The sequence below is a fragment of the Lemur catta genome, chromosome 1, assembly GCF_020740605.2.
Source record: "Lemur catta isolate mLemCat1 chromosome 1, mLemCat1.pri, whole genome shotgun sequence".
In the NCBI taxonomy this organism is placed as follows: domain Eukaryota; kingdom Metazoa; phylum Chordata; class Mammalia; order Primates; family Lemuridae; genus Lemur; species Lemur catta.
The window spans coordinates 66,540,964-66,558,463 of record NC_059128.1 but is presented as its reverse complement, the minus strand read 5'-3'; the positions used below and the strand labels follow the sequence as shown (position 1 = coordinate 66,558,463).

General features: G+C 38.5%; 2 gene segments (V, D, J or C); both read left to right on the top strand.

The window, feature by feature from the left end:
* Positions 1-17,500, top strand: part of LOC123620673 — a 477,715-nt gene that overhangs the window by 134,033 nt on the left and 326,182 nt on the right.
* Positions 1-17,500, top strand: part of LOC123620697 — a 362,704-nt gene that overhangs the window by 66,126 nt on the left and 279,078 nt on the right.

Sequence of the window (17,500 nt, the reverse complement as noted above, 5' to 3'; positions counted from 1 at the left end):
CTTATTTGTTGGAGCACTTTTGCAGCCCTGCCCTTTTCCTCCTCTCCTTCTGGCACTCTGATGACAGGTATGCTAGATCTTTTATTATACTCCTAGAACTCCCTGAAGCTCTGTTCATTTTTTCACCACTCTGTTTTCTCTGTGTTATTCAGGTTGAGTGATTTACTTTGTTCTATCTTCTAGTTCACTGATCCATTTCTCTGTCCCTTCCAGTTTGCTACTGAGCCCATCTGGTGGGCTTTCTTTTGCAGTCATTGTACTTTTAAGTCTTAATATTTCCATGTCGTCCTTTTTAATATGTTTTGCTTCTTTGCTGAGACTTTCTATTTGTTTCTGAAGCTTTCTATTTTTTGATCTGTTTTAAGCTGACTTGTAATTGCTTTTATCGCACTTTAACCATGGCTCCTTTAATATCTAGATCAGATAATCCTATCACCTCTGTCATCTCAGTGTTGGCACCTATTGATTGTGAATTTTTAAAATTCAGTTTAAGATATTTCTCACTCTGGGTATGACGAGTGTTTTTTTAATTGAAATCTAGACACTTAAGCATCTTGTTTGAGACCCTGAATCTTATTGAAAACTTCTGCTTTATCTGGCCTTCTCTGATACCACTCTAGCCTGAGCGGGGGAACAGTACCTCACTGCATGGTGGAGACAGAAGTCCAGGATCTGCATTTGGCCTCCGCTGACATCACAGGGCAGGGGCGATCCTTGACCTGACACCCCTGGGCTTCTAGATAGTTAAATTTTTGTCAACAAGTCTGACACTGTCATTTATTTTTTCTTTTATAGTTAGTGCTTTTTGTATATATTTAAAGAAATCTTTGCCTGTTTCCAAAATAATAAAGATATTCTCTTATGTCTTTCCTTAGAAGCTTTATAATATTTATTACCTTTCACATGAAGGTTTCTGATCCACCTGAATTTTGTGTGTGTGTATATGTGTAATGGATAAGTCAAAGTTCTTTTACACACACACACACACACACACACACATATGAATAACCAACTGCTTCAGCACTTATCTTGAGTAGACTATCTTCTCCCCCTTTGAATTGCATTGGCATCTTCAAAGAAAACCAAGTGCTTATACATGTATTGGTCTATTTCTGGACTTCATTGAATTTATTGACCTTTTTATTTTATGTTCATACCAATAGGACATTCTTTCTTGATTACTGAGGCTTTACATAAATCTTGAAATCTGTAAATACAAGTTCTCCAACTTTCACCTTTGTTTCCTAGGTTATCCTGTTTATTCTAGGACTTTACATTTCCATTGAAATTATAGGACAAGGTTCTCAATTTCTACTGGAACAGGTTGCTGGTAATTAGATTGGGGTTTGTTGAGTTTACAGATTGAGTTGAAAGAACTGATATTTTAACATATGGAGTCTTCAGATTCATAAATATAGCATTCTCATTAAGTACTCCCTAATTCCTTTTATTAATGGTTAAAATTTTCAATTTAATGGACTTAAATAACTTTCATTAAATTCATTCATTTGTTGATTTCATCGTAAATGACATTTTTCTTCTATTTTCTAATTACTTTTAGCTAGAATCCAGAAATACAATTGGATTTTGTATTTAGTGACTTTGTTCAATTCACCTATTAGTTCTGGTAGTTCCTTTCTATATTCCCTTGAATTTTCCAAATCTGTAATTATGTCATCTGCAAATAAGTATGGTTTTACTTATTCCTTTCCAAACTTTATGTCTTTTATTTTTTTCTTATTAGTGCCAGTTCTTCCAATGTGATTGTGAATAGAAGTGGTGATAGTGTATCTCCTTGTCTTCTTCCTGACCTTAGAGAAAAAATATTCAATATTTCACCATTAATTGTAATGTTGAAATTATTGGATATTTTCATAGACACAGTACTGATGAAAGTTTCATTTTTTGTTTATTCTCATATTTTCAGCAGTACTGTACTCTTGATTGCTAATTTTATAATCTGAAACAGTGCAGACTCTCAGTGAATATTTGTCCACAAGTCTGACCTTGTTGTCTTTTATGTTTTTTAGAAAACTAGAAGATTGTATATAGAATAATTTAAAGATATGCTCAGAATAACTTTCCTCAGTAAATTTGTGAATAATGACTCATCTACTCACTCATGAGACAGATATTTATTGTGTGCTTATACTGTGACAATCTGTCTGACAAACATTGAGTAGTGTGGGCTTTTGAACCAGCCTTTAAATGGGAAGATTAGAAATAAACGAAAAATTAAAGCAAATTCAACAATTGAGAATCATAAAGGGATATTACTGAAATTAAAAAGTAATAAAAAATAGTTAAAACCTTCCTTGGAATGTTATAAGAGCAATAAAACAAAGATGAGTACAGAAACATAATCACTAAGATACCTTTCTACCTTCAAAGCTGAGAAGTCTCTCAAAGGATTGCAGTTCATCTATCAGTCACAAGAGGGAGCTGCATCATCTGCAAACTTAATTTCCTTTCTGGGACAAGGGAAAGAAAGTTTGTTTTCCACTGAAGTTCCACAGAAAACAGGAAAAGTGACACACTTTCTCCCTTTTTGGACAATTTGTACTTTATGACCTCTTCTTGAGTTTATAGATTCAAGGGTCAGGGGCCCTTACACCTATGACCTAAGCCAAGCACCTCCCTGAAGAAGCTTTCTCTCTCTTCCCTAATCATCCCTTACCTTCCCCATTTTTTACACCTTTTCATACTCTCCCTTTACCTTTTCTTACCATCACCCATCCATGTTTGCTTTTCCTGCTGTGTCTTGTTTCTGCCCCAGTGTCATTGGTGCACAGCAGGCAGAAGTGCAGGCTTAGAAATAAGAATTAAAGCCGTGTGTTTAAGGAGGGTGTGAGTCAGCTCATTCATGTCATCAGTCGCTATACCGAGAACAGGTGCACTGAGGAGTGTTGACCTAGATGACGATGGACACATGATTCCAGGGACCTCTGTGGAAAACCTGAGTTCTAGAAGATTTGGCTTTCAGTCTCAATGTTAGTAGTTTTTTCTTTCCTCTCGAGCATACCACTATCAACTTAGGAACCTCACTTCCAATTCCTGCAATGTAGATGGAATTTTCAACTCCTTACAACACACAGCTCACTACAGGTTTCTGAGATTAAATGACACTTTCCACGAGACCCATGAAACGTCACAGGATTTCTTTGGTGCATTGAAGAAGAAAACATGGAAGAAGGATTCTGGATAGACACATCTTTGTGATTGATTTTCCTCATCTACAGGGTGCCTCTTAGACTTTAAACCTGATAAACAATTTCAATGGACACCCTCTGAGTTGGGGATGCCTTGCTGATATTTTCAGCCCCTTCTCGGGAGCATGACTAAAACGGAGGAGGAGGATCAAGACAAGGAAGTGCTCAGACATTGGCTGACAAGATCCTGACAACACACAGTGATAGCTGCACTCCTTGTAAGTCTTTACTAGTAGCTGTTGCTTCTGTTCTCTGGAAACTCTTTAAGCTTAGGATCATATTTAAAAAAAAAAAAACAAAACTGAATTCTGGGTCCACGATCCTAGTTTGTCCTTGAAGTATGAGGCTGGTGACAGGAGTAACTGTGTTTCTGACCTTGGGTAAGTGTCCTGCATCTACAGAGGGATGGCTTTTGAGGACAAGGGAACCTGAAGGATGATCTGCTTTTCACTTCTCTCCCTGTGCTTTATCCAGCATGCTAGGGATATAACTGAGAACTGGTCTGTGCATTTGTCTAAGAACTGCATAATTCTACAGGTTGGATCATAGCCATGACCCCAGAAGAGCCCTTGGCAGTATCCAGTTGTAAGAAATCTCTGGGTTTATTGAGCCAAGGACCCATGGAATACAGCCTATGGAGTCCCTGATTATTAGCATGTATCTTTGGTCTCTATAATTAACACCTATGATATTTTTGTGTTCTCATGAGACGTAAATTAAAGCACTTGAGTGTAGGTTGGGTCAGAGAGGAGAGTTATGGGAATACTGCATCCTTGATCCATAGAATTATATTGATTTGGGCATGAGGAGTTAATCTGATTTTCTTGACCCATTAGGGACTATAATTGATGCTAAGACCACCCAGCCCAACTCCATGGATTGTGCTGAAGGAGGAGCTGTCAACCTGCCTTGTAACCACTCTACCATCGGTGGAAATGAGTATATACATTGGTACCGGCAAAATCCCAGTCTGAGTCCGCAGTATATCGTCCATGGTTTAAAAGACACTGTGACCAATGACATGGCCTCTTTGACCATCGCAGCAGACAGAAAGTCCAGTACCTTGACCCTGCCCCATGTCACCCTGAGAGACGCTGGCATGTACTACTGCATCCTGAGAGACACACAGCAGGGCAGATGGGGCTGCACCTGTGCAATATCTCCTGCTGGCGGGTGGGGCAGGGGTAGGCTGCGTTCACTCAGAACGAAAGATCAACAGCAGTCAGGAAGGCAGAGAAAAGAGGAAATGAGGGCAAGCAAGGAAAGAAGGAAGAAAATAGATAAGGAAAAGAAGACAGACAGGATCAAGGGGGAAAAGACAAGAAATAAGGACTTCTTTTGTTGATGTGGCTGAGAAGAATTTTGATGGGAATATCTTTGCACCCTTGAGGCCCATGCCCTTTGTCATACTTTTCCCAATTCCTTTTTTCACTGTCATCTTCATAAACAGCAAACACTCCTCTTCACATAGTGAAGAGTTTGACACAGCTCAGAAGATTCCACTGTAAGCTAAACACCACGTGACTTAAACATCCACACGGACCATTCAGAGAGAAGCGCAAACTCATCGACTTTAAGGACCATTATTTCAAACCCCCTTTAGCCATTAACTCTCGAAAGATTCTATGATAATTCTCCATTTAGATGCTGCAACACCTCTGAAATCTTACATCCAGTCTTACATCCAGTACAACCTCCCTTAGATTCTCACAGAGTTACTCTCGCTGCACTTGTTCTTGGACTATATGTTATCATTTAGTTCCTTAACCCCTTTATTGTCACTTTTTTTCTCACAGGCGTCTTATCTTTTATTTTCTTACCTATAACACTTAAACTCCATGGCAGATTACTTTCAATCTTTAGTCATTAACCTCATTATTCTTATTTCAATTGTGTCATAGCAATGATCTTATTAATTCCCAATCATAGAGCAATATCTTCCTTCTTGTCATGCATACCTCTTCTGATAAGGAGGGTTCATTCAGGCTAATCACATGGGTGTGCAGACTGGCGTCACTGAAACATGTTATCTTCAACACTGAGTAGGCCCAAAGTTCTGCCAGAACAGTGTTCTTTTTTCTCTGTAATCATCTCCCGTTGCCTTTCCTACAGGAGGCTATTTCAAAACTTCTCACATACCTCAGACTTCCTGACCCAGAATCTCCCCCATTCACTGTCTTGGGAGACACTTAATTTCCTTTTTTAAGACCAAAAAATATTCCATTAGAAAATAATAGATGTTTCAAATTTCTGCCTTTATATCCCAAAGAATTACTTAAATCTCAATCAATCCTTTCCTACTTTATTTCCAAAAACTGGGAAATAACTGTCCTTTCTCCTACCAAAATTTGGTCCTTCTACCTGTAATCCATATTCTAATCCTGTATGTCTCCTCAGAACATTAATCTATTGTTTATAGAGTCTTTCCAAAAGTATGTAAATATATCCTAATTTTAGTTGCACTACCATTACCACTTCAACATCCTCATCCAGTTAACACCATGTCTCTTTCCTCCCCTTCAAATGATGCAGAAATCTCTTTCTAGAGATTTCTATATTCAAATTTTTTCTTCCTTGTCTCATCCCCATGACTTATATCACTGCAGTTAATCTTCTGATAAAAAGACCCAAATCGTGATCCCTGTGCTGTTAAAAAATCCGTAGTTCAATAACACAATAGGATGACTATAGTTACCAATAATTTATTGCATATTTCAAAATAACTAGAAGGTTTGGAATGTTCTCAACACAAAGAAATGATAAATGAGGTGATGGGTAACCCAGTTACCCTGATTTGATCATTACACATTGTATGCATGTATCAAAATATCACATGTACCCCATAATGTGCACAACTATTATGTTTCAATAAAAAAATCAATAGACACTGAAAAGTCATCATCTTACTAGACATTTCTTCAGCATTCACTCTGTTGGCCATTCATTTAAAACTACTTTTCCCTTCTTTTTAAGAACACTTGCCACTTACCTCTGTAGACTACCCTTTGAGGTTTCTTTGGTACTTTTTCCACTATTCATCCCTTCAGGGTTTGGGTTCCTTGAGGATTTTCTCTAGTCACTATTCTCTTCTGAATGTTGCTCTAAGCCTTTGTCTGATGAAATTGCATCTACTCTTACAGAGTAGTAATGTATCACAGATAAAGTAGTGGGTGAGAAACTGAGCTTGGGGTGGAAAAGAATTCGGTTCTAATCTTTGTGTGTCCATGGACAAATTATTTAACTTCATAAAGAGTTTCTCATTTGTTAAGTAAAGATAATATCTGCTTTAAAGAGCTGTAGTACACAGTGTGCAATAGTTATCAGTGGTTAATAATGTGGATTCTTGAATCATACTATTGAGACAAACTCCAGTTCTGCCATTTACTATGATCTTGGACAAATTGCATCTTTTCTTCCATGATTCAGTTTCATCATTTATAAAAATGAGGATGATAATACTATGTAGTTCATAGGATTAAATAATATTATCTAGTTCATAATAGTAAAACAGCTTCTTAATAAGCAAACCCCTGAAAACACTCTCACCAGATTATGCTGCTAAGAAATTCAAACCTATATAGGAGCAAGGAGACGGAGCATAAAAACCGACTCAATTTGTTTCTATATTTGACCTCCAGAGGGCGATATTGGATAGGCTGGAAATGTCTGCTAAGACAAGGTCTCTATCACTCCTGAGCTGCTTTCCCTCACAGCTCACTGAGGTGCACATTTTCAGCAGTATCCACACCAGAGCAGTTGTTGAGGAAGAGTATCTCCTACTAAGTCTCTAGGCCTTGCCTAAACGGGGAACTTTTGAATCCCAGATTTTCCCCATTACAAGGACTCAGCATCCTTTGGCACGTTCCTTCCTGCTCAGGGAGATCTTCCAGAACGGAGCTCTCAGCTTCACTCATGCCGAGCCATGCTCTCAGGAACCATTCTACTGCTTGGAATGCTCTACACACTAAGTGAGTAATATTGGAACCCCGTTCCTGCCTCTGTAGAAGGAATATTGGTCCAGTTGGAATTTAAACAGAGACGCCGTCTGTCTCATTCCAGGTAGGTCTGTTCTGGTCTCACTGACCCAGCGTTGATGTTGCAGGAAGGACAGGAGCCCAGTCAGTGACCCAGCCGGACACCCACGTCACTGTCTCTGAAGGAGGCCCTCTGAAGCTGAGGTGCAACTATTCCCGAGGAGTAGTTACATCTTATCCCTTCTGGTACGTCCGATACCCTGGCCAAAGCCTCCAGTTTCTGCTCAAGTACACATCAGGGGACACCTTGGTTAAAGGCGTGAAAGGTTTCGAGGCTGAATTCAGGAAGAATGAAACCTCCTTTCACCTGAAGAAACACTCAGCCCATTTGAGCGACTCAGCCCAGTACTTCTGTGCTCTGAGTGACACAGTGCCTGGGGCTGCAGGGGGAGCTGAACACAAACCTCCTGAGACACTGAGTTTTTCAGAGACTCGGGGCACAGCCTGACCTGTTTGTAACGAGGTCTCTCATTTAAGGAAAGCGAAGAGGCCGGGCACTGTGGCTCATGCCTCTAATCCTAGCACTCTGGGAGGCCAAGGCGGGAGGATCGTTTGAGCTCAGGAGTTCCAGACCAGCCTGAGCAAGAGCAAGACCCCCATCTCTACTAAAAAAATAGAAAGAAATTATGTGGACATCTAAAAATATATAGAAAAAATTAGCCGGGCATGGTGGTGCATGCCTGTAGTCCCAGCTACTTGGGAGGCTGAGGCAGAAGGATTCCTTGAGCCCCGGAGTTTGAGGTTGCAGTGAGCTAGGCTGATGCCAAGGCACTCACTCTAGCCCGGCGAACAGAGTGAGACTCTGTCTCAAAAAAAAAAAAAAAAAAAAAAAGGAAAGCGAAGAAGGTGGAAAAGAAGAGACATGGGGAGTGTTGGCTCCTGAGAACAAACAGGAACTTCAACACATTCCTTCTTTAACTACAAGGTCATGTCACACAAGACCTAGAACAGAGAGACTTGTGTGGATATTCTCCTTTTGCTTGCAGATGCTGCATTCTAGAGGGTCAGGATTCTATTAATAATTTAGTGTGACCAATATAGGACTCCTGGTCTTCCCCTCCTCACCTCTGACATGCTCCTTCTACTACCTCTTGTTTTTCAATTGATAGCAACTCCATTCTTTCAGAATCTCTGGCCATAAGCTCAGATTAATCTTTTTTTTTTTTTTTTTTTTTGAGACAGAGTCTCGCTTTGTTGCCCAGGCTAGAGTGAGTGCCGTGGCATGAGCCTAGCTCACAGCAACCTCAAACTCCTGGGCTTAAGCGATCCTCCTGCCTCAGCCTCCCGAGTAGCTGGGACTACAGGCATGCGCCACCATGCCTGGCTAATTTTTTTTTTCTATATAGATTTTTAACTGTCCAAATCATTTCTTTCTAATTTTTTTTGGTAGAGACGGGGTCTCACTCTTGCTCAGGCTGGTCTGGAACTCCTGACCTCGAGCGATCCACTCGCCTCGGCCTCCCAGAGTGCTAGGATTACAGGCCTGAGCCACCACGCCCGGCTTCAGATTTATCTTTGACTCATATTTTTTCTCTCACTGTTCACATCTAATCCATCAAGAAATCTAGTTGGCCCTATCTTAAAAATTGACCCGCAATCTGATCACTGCTGCCGCCTTGGTCAAGCCATCCTCATTTCTCAAATGAATTACTGTGAGAGCTTTCTAAATTGTCTCCCTGCTTGCCTTTCCATGGTGCATTCTTAATACAGCAGCCAGTGAGATTTTTAAAACATAGGTCAGGTAAACTCTCCTGCTCAAATCCTTGAAATAATAACTTTCCATTTCTCTCAGAGTAAAATCAAAGACCTCACAGTGGCCTATAAGAATACATTATCTATTAATATCTTACATTACATTTTTAAAATGCCAACAGAAAAATAACTCTGTCAACCCTAAATTCTATAGCCAGTGAAAATATCCCAGAGAAATTATAGTAAAATAAAGACATTCTTAAAGGAAGGAAAACTGAGAGAATTCGTTGTTAGCAGATCTCCTATGAAAGAAATCCTGCAGGGAGTTCTTCAGACTGAGGAATGGATACCAAAGGAAAATTTAGAACTTCAACAATGAAGAGCAACAGAAACAGTAAATATATGACAAAATACAAAAAACCTAGTTTTCTCTTCTCTTTTCAAAACAGCTTTATTGAGGTATAATTGATATATAAGAAACTATATATATTTAATATATATAATTCAATGAGTTTGGACATATGCATACATACTTGAAACCATTATTACAATCAAGGCAATAGACATATCCATCACCTCTAAAAGTTTCCTTATGCTGCTTTATTTTTTGTTGCTGTTGTTGTTACTGCTATTGTGGATGTTGTAGGAACACTTAACATGAGATCTACCCTCTTGGCAGATTTTTTTTTATCAGGAACAATAAGAATTTCCTAGCAAAACTTTAAGTGCACAATACTATACACTTGTTAACAATAGGCACTGTATTATACAGAAGAACTTAGAACTTATTCTTACGTAACTAAAACTTTATAATCATTGAACAACAACTCCTTCCCTCTAATCCCTGAAAACCACCATTTTATTCTCTACTTCTATGAATTTGACTATTTTGTATATTTCACATAAAAGGAATCATGCAGTATTTGTCCTTTTGTGCCTGACTTATTTCAGTTAGCATAATAGTCTCCAGGATCATCCATGTTGTCACAAATGGCAGGATGTTCTTCTTTTTCATGGCTCAACAATATTTGATTTGTGAATATATCACTTTTTCTTTATTTCACTTATCTGCCACTGAACTTTTGAGTTGCTTCCATATCTTGGCTATCAAGAATAGCACATTTAGAAGAATTAAATTAGACCTCTATCTTACACCATACACAAAAATTGACTCAAAATGGATTAAAGACTGAAGTATAATACTGAAAATGTTAAACTACTAGATGAACATATAGAGGAAAAGCTTCGTGACATTGGTCTTGGCAATGGTTTCTTGGATATGATACCAAAAGCACAGGCAACAAAGGCAAAAATAGACAGTTGGAATTGCATCAAACTAAAAAGCTTATACGCAGCAAAGGAGTAACTTACAGAAAGAGAGAAAATAGTTGCAAACCATATATCTGATAAGGGGCTAATATCCAAAATATGTAAGGAACTCCTAAAACTCAGTAGTAAAAAAAAAAAAATTAAAAAAATGGGCAAAGAACTTGACTAGACGTTTCTCCAAAGAAGACATGGAAATAGCCAACAGGTGTGTAAAAAGATGCTCACTATTACTAATCATTAGGGAAATACAAATGGAAACCACAGTGAGATATCACCTCACAAATGTTAAGACGGCCATTATAAAAATATATGTGTAACAAGTGTTGGTGAGGCTGTGACAAAATTGGAACCCTGTACACTATTGTTGGGAATGTAAAATGGTGTGGCTGCTATAGAAAAAATTTATGGAGTTTCCTCAAAAAATTAAAACTAGAATAGAACTACCATATGATACAGCAACCCCACTTCTGGGTATATATCCAACAGAATTGAAATCAGAATTTCAAATAGATAGCTGCACTTCCATGTTCACTGCAGCATTATTCACAATAATTTCTCTTCTTAATTAATTTAATATGCTTATGACTACTGCAATCAATTGTTATAACATCACCTGTTGGGGTTTTCAAAGTCTGAAGATCGAAGACATCTGACCACTATAACATAAAAAGGTGAAGTAACCTACACAGTTGTGAGATTTCTATATTTTCCTTGAAGCAGTGAAATAAATCTAAATAGACCATGAAAGATTAAGTAACAGAGATAATGCAATCCTTAGAGAAACCATTGAAAACATGATACAAAAAGAAATAGGCAAAAATCAAATAAATGGATTATAATAGAATATTGAGGAACAAAAACAGAGGGCACAAACAGGTAATAAATAATAAAATGGTAAACTTAAATCTAACTATATCAAAATTATATTAAATTTAAATGGTCTAAACACAAATTTAAAGACAGAGATTATGAGCACGGATTCTTCTTTTAAAAAGACTCATCCATATACTGCCTACATAAAACCTACTTTAAATACATATAATGGTATAGATAGATTAAAAGTAAAAGAATGGAAAAAGATATCCATAAAAACACCAATGAAAATAAATCTGGAAGGGCTATATTAATGTCAGACAAATTAAACTTCAGAAAAAGAAATATTACAGAAATAAAGAGGAATATTGGACAATTGTGAGAGGATTAGTTCTCTAAGAAAACATAAAGTCAAATGAGTTTGCAAATGACAACAGAGCTTCAAAATACTCGAAGCTAAAACTGTTAGAACTAAAAGAAAAATAGACAAAAACCACAATTACACTTGGAGACTTTAACCCTTCATGCTTGGTAAGTAATAGAATAAATAGTTAGGAAATTAGCAAAGATAGAGCAGACCTACCCAACATTATCAATGAATTTGACTTTATCGATGTTTATGGACACTCAACAACAATAGCACATCAACAGTGCTTAGAAGAAAAGTTATAACAGTAAATATTTACACTAGAAGAAGAAAAAAGTCTCAAATCAATCTCATTCCTTCTTTGGGTGTGTCCCTGGTTATAATGTCCTACATCAAAAAAAAAAAAATCCTAGCAATCCAGGAAACTCTTTTTTGAGTTCAGGCAAACAAGAGTATTTTCTACTGCTACTGTACCAGGCACCCAGCTGGAAAATGGTAAGCCTCTTACAAGTTATATTGCTCTCCCATGCTCAAAGATTAAATTGAGATCAATTCTATTCACATCAAATGCCACAGTCCTGGTTATGAGCTTTCCTATTATAATAATGATCTCAGAAGAGGTACAGGAGAACCTTGTTCCTTCATCTTTTTAAAAAAATTACCACAGTTTTAAAAAAAAATTATCTGCCACAAAATAAATGCTATTAATATTATACACATGATGAATCATACTAGAACATTATAGGTTACCTTATAGTACATCTCCATATTTTCACATGATATGGGACAACACTAATTGTTAAATGGAACTATGTCAACATGCTTTCCCTTATCCTTTGAAGGGACAAACACAAGAATATTCAAGTCATGCAGTGACTAAAGCCTATGAACAAATGGTAAGTCTGGTAGAGTAAACCATGACTCAGGCTTTGCTGGGAACTAGCTGGAAGTAGCATGTGATAAGCCCATAAACTCAGAATAGACTGGAATGTGAGGAGTTCGTAGCCCTTCCCAGTGCAATGTGCCTACCTTTCTCTTTAGTTTTCACTAAATGCATCACAATATAACAATATAATAACACATTGACATTTCATTTAACTGTCAGAAGCATTATAGGACATAATGGAAGAAAAAATCAGCTTTTCTATATTCTATTTGATCTGTGAGAGTGTAACAATCAATTTTTTGTGGGCAAGTACAGAGAAAGTATATGAGAACTCTTTGTACTTTCTGCTCAATTTTTCTGTAAACCAGCAACTGCTCTAAAATCAAAGTCTACTAACTTTTAAAAATCAATTTTAATATAGAAGCTAAAAAGAAAAAAGAAAAATCGGTTCTATGAGCTCCATCTCATAGAAAATATGTACTATGACCAGCTCAGATTGTTTATTACTTTCCTCCGCTGCTATCCTCTTCAACTTTTTTGTGTTGGTGCTTCTCTGATTGTGTGTTCACTATGCAGCTTATATTATGCAAGATTTATGTATATATTATATAATTTAATGACAATAACATGGAAAGTATAAGTGATTCTTGTTAAGTAAAAGAATATAATAAGTCATTTAAGATAGTACATTTATGCATTGAATAGACATGTGTCCAACTCTCAATGCTGTCATCAACTGAATTATAGTAGAAAAGTTAATAAACATTTTAAATTCCAGTTTTATCCTCTGTATACGGGGATCATCATCATCATCATCTCATCAAAAGCTGTTTCAATGTTCAAAGAATAAAAAATATTTAGCTCATATGGCGGCCCAGAAGACAATTTTTCCCGTAATCACAAATCTAGTACACTGAGGACAGTAAACTGAGTTAAATCCCTATCTAGCATGTTCTTACCTGTAAGTGGGAGCTAAGCTATGAGTAGGCAAGGTGGTGTCAATAGACACTGGAGACTTGAAAGCTGTTAGGGTAGGAGGGGGATGAGGGATGAGAAATTACCTATTGGGTACAATGTATGCTGTTCAGGTGAAGGATATACTAAAAGCCTAGACTTCACCACTATGCAATATTTACGTGTAACAGAATTCAACTTGTACCCCCTAAATCTATTGAAATAAGACAATGTTTTAAGTCCCTAGCTATAAAACTTAAGCCAAGTATTTTCAATTTATTCCATTACTGATGTATTCTGTTGTACACATATATTGCGAGTAAAGGATGGGCAGAATAGAAGAAAAGTAGAGGGAAAGAGAGAGAGCAGGGAAAGTGCTTTGAAACCACTGAGCACATATTATCTCTTCAGATATTCAATGACACAGACAGATGTCGTCCCTGATGCCTGCTTAACACTGGGGCTGCAGACGTGATAAAAGAGAACTCGGCACAACATCCTCTAACCTTCAGTTGATTTGTTGTCCTAGATCTGGTCCCCGTCTCTCTGCAAGGTTATAAATGTTATTTTCTTTACAGCTCCTTCTCTTTGTACTGATGAAGTGGAAGATCATTTCTCTTCTGTCCTGACACAGCCCTGATTATTAGCTGAAGTCACAATATCTTTCCTTCTATTGCTATGCAAACTACGTGGAAAATTTTCTCTTTATTCTCAAGGCTGTTGTTTAAGCCAATTGGTAAGAGAGGAGATGAGGATTGTCAGTGTTGCGGCCCGATTGCAGAACGGGGGATGAACACAGAAAGAAACACACAGACACACAAAGACGGTACAAGACTGCAGTGCTGACAGCACCAGTCGTTTTATTTTTATACTCTTTCTGTCCAGCAGCTACCTCCTGGTACGTGACTATCTTTAGTGCCTTGAGGTAACATCTTCCATTCCTTCTGGGCGATTGCTCAAGGGAGGCAGATGTTTGCATCTTAACCTCTTGACCTCATCACCGTGTGCAGGACAATGAGACGCCTTGGCTTGCGTGCAAGACCTCAGGCCCTTGGCTATCTGCCATAGGGAACAGTTTGTTTGTTCAACAGGCTGTGTCTGGACCTATTGACCTCTGGCCTCAAGAAGCAAGTCCAGCTTCGCTGACTCTGGGCAAAAGCCAATTCCTGCCAGGGACAGTCCCTACAGTCAGCTCCATTTTCCATTATCCAGCAGGCGAGACTGTAGTAAATGAAGAGGGACTCTGGCAGTTTACTCCTGTGCTGCCCGAGCTTCCTCTCATGAAGCCCTCAGTCTGCAACCGCTTCTCATGACCTTCCTCTCTCTCTCTCACTGTCCCTGTCTTCAGCAGCAGGCTCTTCCCTGGGAGATCTTAATATGGAATTAGAAAAGAGTTGATGTGTATGTACCATGTTACCACAGACAGATTGATGGGGCCAGGCCAGAAGGAACTCTGTAGAAAAACTCAGTGACAGAAGCGAACGTCAGAATGGGATACACAGCTAAGTAGGAAATACTAGGCAAGAAAATATATCAGATACTGGACACCCATAAATGTCCTTATTTCGGGGCTCTGTGACTACGGGTACAACAGAGAACACATGAGGTCCTGAGAAAAGACTGTATGCATTGGGCGCTCGAGATCTGTGGGCATCACCAGAATTTCCTACGCTTTTTCCAGATGTCCATTCTTCAGTAGGTGACTCTCTGAAGCGCTTCCGTGTTGAATGAAGAATTCCCTAAAGGGCTGAATCTTCCTTTCCTTATCCTTTGCCTAATCAGCGTCAGATTTCAGGGGATGTGTCATCTGTGATCACAGACCCCATTGAGGACAAGTCCCAGGATCCCAGTGTGTTTTCCATTCTAGTGTGAGTGGGAAGCCAGGCCCCCACTGTGTCCCTTTCCTGGGACGGTGCTCACAGGGGCTCTGCAGTACCTCGATGCTGTGGCCCTTCCCTAGTGCTGGAGGCAGCGCTCAGACCCCGCAGTCTCTCACAGCAGCCGCCAGGATCTTACGGCCAGCCAAGCAAGTCACGAAAATGTAGCCTGAGACTGACAGCATCCCCTCCAAAGACCAGGCTTTCTGATTCCAGGATACAAGAGTCTTGTGACAAATGCCATGAACAATTTCAATTGTTCCAGACAGAAGGTGCAGCAACCTGCACCTTCCCAGGGTGAAGCAGAGAGATGCTGCAGCAGGTGGCTGTGCTCTGAGAGGCATGAGAGTGACAGATGAAGCTGCTCCCATGTGACAGCCCCATGACAGAAATGAAAAAATGTCATTCTTGGAAGCCAGTTGAAGAAAATATACATGAAAACGCTTTCCCAAGGGCAGAATGCTTATTCTCTCTTTTCGACAAGAAAGACTGTCTGGGATGTGCTTCTGTGGCCTAGTTACCAGGTAATGATAATGATAATTGTGATGATATTAAAATCCATCATGCACCATCACTTTCATTAGCAGTTAAAAATGAATAAAATAAGTAAGCATGAAATTCAAGAAATTAGAAGAAAAATCAATCTAAGGAAAGTATGAAAATGGTATTGATAAATGTAAGCATAACTTAATGATAAAAAGGAAAAAATAGAATCAATGAGTAATTTTTAAAAAATTGAATCATGAAAAAATTCGATGAATAGGTCATTCATTGAAATAATCAGAAAAAGTGAAGGTGCAAATGAATGAAATTTAAAAGAAAAATGAAAGATATAGATGAAAAGAAAACTTTATAAAATATCACTTTAACATGACTGTATGTTAAAAAAGTTTTAAACTAGATATAATGGAAATGCATATGTGTGTGTATATATAGATATATACTCACCTACTTATACCTATATATAGTACATATGGGTGTATATACACCTATATAGAGAATATATAGGCATATATGCATACCTATATCTACGTAAATATAGTTTGCTATTATTTTGCTATCTTAATTTATATTTTGCTTCTCATTGTGTTTCTCCTTACTTCTCACCTCTTTTCATGCAGGTGTTGTCTCTGTGTTTCAACATGTAAGTGCTGATGCCTGACAAGACAGAACGCTGTGTTTGCATACAAGGTCTTCTTGTTTTGGAAGCTTGTTTTGGAAAATGTAATTTTACTCAGGATTGTATAGAGTTTACAGAGGAAGTAGAGAAGGAAGAGGAGTTTTGGTAAGAAAAAGTAAGGAGAATGTGGCTTTTCCAAGAGAGAAGAAAAAGTTCTGTGGGTCCTAGAGCAGCAGGGACCAGGTCATTGTTTTTTGACAACTCTCTAAGAATTAGTGAGATCCAAGAGTGGGATGGCTGTTTGGTGATTAGAAAGAGCTCCCAGCCTCGCAAAAAATTCTCAGGGCCTCATAAACCTGAAAAACAGAATCCTTGTACTTGGAATACACACCTAACAGAAATTGTTTACTGCACATTGGCTAATATTTTTAATATTTATGAATCCCCCTAAAGGGGCCACATTTGTGTTTCCACTCACCTTAGTGACACAATATAAGTTAAATTGGTTTGTGGGAATGATTATTGGGCAATGAATAGAGTTTGTCACAGATTGTCTTTACAATCATACACATAATCCTGTTTCTTGAAGCATCAGATCTCAACAGTTCCTAATTTAGAACATCTTAAGTTTGGATATTTAGCCAAGACAAAAGGAGAAGACCCTGGGGTCCTCTGCTCACCTCTTGTGGCTTCACACCAGATGTGAGCACAGAAGCTGTCAGACTTTCCCAGCAGGCTAAGGGATAAGGCACCCGGTCATGCTCATGGTGGGTTATCCAGGGTTCCCTGTGAGAAAGCTATAAGAAGGATGCAAATTCTGTAGTAATTCCAAACTTATGTGTCACATGCTGTCTTGCCCAAAAATAGAGAACAGAGTCCTTGATCTCTGCATGCCAAATGGGGGAGACAGGTCAAAGTTCCTATTCCCATTTCTTTTCATGCTTTACCAGGTACAAGCAAAACTCTAGGAAAGATTGCCAATATCCTGTTTGTAATAAATTTAAATTGGAGTGGAAAGGAAAAGAGAAGATTAAAAACTTTCTTTACTAATAGGGAGGCATAACTTCCTCCACCTTTCAATCTCCCAACCTTGGACTCAACCACCTACTTCTGTGCACTGTGCACTGTGCACCTGCAGCCTGCACCAGGGGTGCTGTGAGCTAAGGCATCTAGTGGCAAGGCAGCAAACTTGTTCTCTGCAGGTGTTTTGGGAGGAGCA